Here is a 4,343-nt window from a genome sequence, read left to right on the forward strand (position 1 = left end):
CATCATGGTGTGGGGAGCGATCTCCTACACTGGCCGTACACCTCTGGTGATCGTCGAGGGGACACTGAATAGTGCACGGTACATCCAAACCGTCATCGAACCCATCGTTCTACCATTCCTAGACCGACAAGGGAACTTGCTGTTCCAACAGGACAATGCACGTCCGCATGTATCCCGTGCCACCCAACGTGCTCTAGAAGGTGTAAGTCAACTACCCTGGCCAGCAAGATCTCCGGATCTGTCCCCCATTGAGCATGTTTGGGACTGGATGAAGCGTCGTCTCACGTGGTCTGCACGTCCAGCACGAACGCTGGTCCAACTGAGGCGCCAGGTGGAAATGGCATGGCAAGCCGTTCCACAGGACTACATCCAGCATCTCTACGATCGTCTCCATGGGAGAATAGCAGCCTGCATTGCCGCGAAAGGTGGATATACACTGTACTAGTGCCGACATTGTGCATGCTCTGTTGCCTGTGTCTATGTGCCTGTGGTTCTGTCAGTGTGATCATGTGATGTATCTGACGCCAGGAATGTGTCAATAAAGTTTCCCCTTCCTGGGACAATGAATTCACGGTGTTCTTATTTGAATTTCCAGGAGTGTATTTTTCGACATAATCATCATTTCTGTCGATGCATTTTTGTAGACACTGTGGCAGTTTTTGTATGCCCATGCCATACCAGTTCGCCGCCATGCTGCGAAGAAGGATACCACCACTAGCATGATAGCTGCTTGGTCTCAGGTGTAAAATGGTATCCCCAGGTTTCGTCACCGGTGACAATTGAGTCCAGAACGTTCTCCTGTTCGGCTGCAAGGCGGTGAAGAAGTGAGCGGGAACCATCAACTCATTGCCGCATGTGGCCCTAAGTTAGCATACGTGGCACCCTTCTTGTGCACACCTCCCGGTAGTTCAATGTGAGCGGTGCTTCGGGAAACCTCAGGAACCAACGTGCAGACATCATCCAGGGTGATACCGCCGATCTTCACGCATGCTTTGCTCAAGCTTCAACACTGTCTCCTCGGAAACTGATGGTCTCCCGCTCCTTTGTTCGTCGTGAATTTCGGTCCGGCCAGCTGCAAGCTCTCTGCACCAGTTACGAACATTTTTCACATCCATGCACGACTCACCATACACTTCCGTCAATTGGCGATGGATTTCAATCGGCGCAGTGCTCTTTTCGTTCAAAAACCGAATAATTGCCCGCAATTCGCACTTGGCGGTAACATCCAACGAGCGCTCCATTGTCAACGACTGCCAAGCCAAAACTGAGCGTCTCAGCGCGGCGCGCGCATGTTTACTCATAGCGCATGAAGCACCCTTCATAACAATATGACCAAGTACCCCACAGAGTTCTGTACTTATAAAAAATAGGAGACCTTACTTTTGGGACTACCCTCGTAGAATATCAGAGTAAAATGGTTGGGCAGCTTTGCAGAACCCAGACATTTCTGTAGTCTATACAAAGCTTGTGGTGGTGTCAAGAGTGAAGCTACGTGACAGTGGTTGATTGTAAACTAGTAATTTGGAGTGATGAATCACCTTGCGCAATCCGATGGAACGATTTGGGTTTGGCGAATGCCTGGAAAACATTACCTGCCTACAGTGCCAGTGGCGATGGAATTGGTGTTAATGTTTTGGGATGACGTCCACTTATTGTGCTTAAAAAAAGCTAAATGTGGAAGGATGTGAACAGGTTTTACAACATTGTGTAATACAGTAGAGGAACAGTTTGGCGACAATGATTACTCCAATGCATATTGTCTGCAATGTAAGGGAATACTTTATGGACAATAACATTTCCTAAAATAGAGCCTAGACCTGAAACCAATGGAACACCTTCGCGAAATCGCTATGTTAGAGCGTACATTTCGCTCCGGACTCCAGCGTCCAGCTCCCTCTTTGGTTTAGATTCTCGAGAAAGAATGGGCTGTCGTTGCTCCACAGACATACGCTGTTTTAATGTCCGCTAATAGGTGCCCAGATACTTCTGATCCGACACAGTTTTGAATGGGAATTGTAACGAACGACAACAGTGATCAAGTTTCTGCTTGGCACATAGCTGCTGCCATTGATGAGTTACGTTGCTTCGTCGTTCCATCATCTGGAAGCTACGGACTGCAGTCGAACTAAATTTAGCGGTGGACCGTAGCGCAACTGAATGACAAGTACTTGTCATTTGTCAAGCCGTTCGATTAAGTTAAACAAGAATGCCACTTTAATTCTTTTCTCAAGGGACTTAAAAACTTTTAAAGGAAAATGCACTTTCCAATAATTGCTTACGCAATCCAAGAGCTTTACATCCCCTCAAAGGGTTTTAATTGAATTTATCGGCTTTTAAATAAAGAGAAGATTACCAGTAATTGCTTACGTAGTACGGGGAATTTTCCAATCAGATTCCGGGCTGCTCTCCCTCTAGGTTTTGTCGCCCGTCCCAGTTGTTCCTCACTGCGAGGTTACACCACGCTGTTGCCCTTTTACTTCTCCAGTGAATAGTTACTCGCACTGCCAATGTAATCGACGACATTTTCTGCATTCCCGCTTCTGCGACATATTTTAAGAAATTGATTAATTTTTTTCGTTTCTTTTCACCATACTGTTATAAATGGTTAATTCTGTTCACCATCTCTAACCTACAACACGTCTTTCATTTGTTTATTTTCTGTCACCATTTTCGATAATCTTTCGTCATATATGTTTTGATCATCTTCTCTTGATGCAGATTTCACCTATTCTTCTAGGTACTTCATTTCGTACTGCCAAACGAATGGTGGTAAAAGGACGTAACTGATTAACGGACCACGCCATGTTAATTCTACGACGGCATATATATTCCACCACCACTATAAAGAGCGTGGGGCAGCGTAGTTCGTACCAATATCCACGAATTTATATTCCGCTGCCTTTTCGTTTTGAACAAGACGACAATTACTGTAGCCCTTATGCCTGTATGACTCTGTACGTGCGTGCTGTAATCTCATGAACCTTGGGAGACATACGATGGCGGCAGCAGAGTTGTCGCAGGCTTCTCTAAATTTGCCCTGCTGGGTTTCGCGGTAACAACATAACCTCTATTCGAAGGATTCCCATTTATGCTCGCCTAGAATCTGTGTTATACTTTGATAGGGACTATAACGGTCTGTTAAGATCCTAGCAATAAGTCTCTAAATTCGTTTGTCTCGAGGTTAAGGCGCTCAGTCCGGAACCGCGTGACAGCTACGGTCGCAGGTTCGAATCCTGCCTTGGGCATGGATGTGTGTGATGTTCTTAGGTTAGTTAGGTTTAAGTAGTTCTAAGTTCTAGGGGACTGATGACCACAGATGTTAAGTCCGATAGTGCTCAGAGCCATTGGAACCATCTAAATTCGTTTGATGTCTGTCCTCACGTCATATTGATAAGTATTTTAAATACTGCGACGATAGAGTTGGTTGCACTAGCGTTTATATGCAATTTTCTTTACATATGAACGGAACTTGCCCACAACCCTTTGTCTTCCATACTGCCTGCCCATATTACGTGAACGTCCAATTTCACTTCGCTTCTTATAGGAGAAATTCCCTATCGCACATTCCTCAAATTTAGTGGTATGACTGGACAGCCTGTCAAAAACTGAACGCAAATCAACCACGAAAACAGGAAGAAGGTGTACTACACTGTGCAAAAAGTAGCAAAATAGAAACAGTGAATATCGTGCGCAATGGGACATGTCCGGCTTCGTGGTTGTGTGGTCACGGTGTTGGACTACAAAGGGGGATATCCCTGTTCAGATATCCCTAATGCCCCACTTTCCTCTTATTTCCACAAAATTATGAACTGTCCGTCATTGACGTGGCTGTTCGCTGTGTCCATATTTGTGTCAGTAACGTCCGTTTGCAACAGCGAGTTGTGAGGGAGACACCTCCAGACGTACGTGCCTCCTATTTGTTCTACACAAGTAGCAAATGTTATGACACTTGGGTTTCGGTTCGGAAGTTTTGATTCTTCAAAAAATGTTCAAATGTGTGTGAATTCTTAAGGGACCAAACTGTTGAGGTCATTGGTCCCTAGACTTACACACTACTTAAACCACCTTAAGCTAAGAAGAACACACACACACACACACCAATGTCCGATGGAGGACTCGAACCTCCGGCGAGATGGGCCGCACAATCCGTGACATGGCGCCTCAAACCGCGCGCCCACTCCGCGCGGCTTTTGATTTTTGAATTATGTTCTAATAACGTATTTCACACCCGTTTATTTGTTGTTTTCACTTCTGTGAGAGCTCTATGCGGCATCTCTCTTGCTCTCACTATTCATCACATTTACTTGCGACAGTAATATGTTCTTACCACATGACTCACACTC

Source organism: Schistocerca gregaria, chromosome 8, assembly GCF_023897955.1.
Source record: "Schistocerca gregaria isolate iqSchGreg1 chromosome 8, iqSchGreg1.2, whole genome shotgun sequence".
Classification (NCBI taxonomy): Eukaryota; Metazoa; Arthropoda; class Insecta; order Orthoptera; family Acrididae; genus Schistocerca; species Schistocerca gregaria.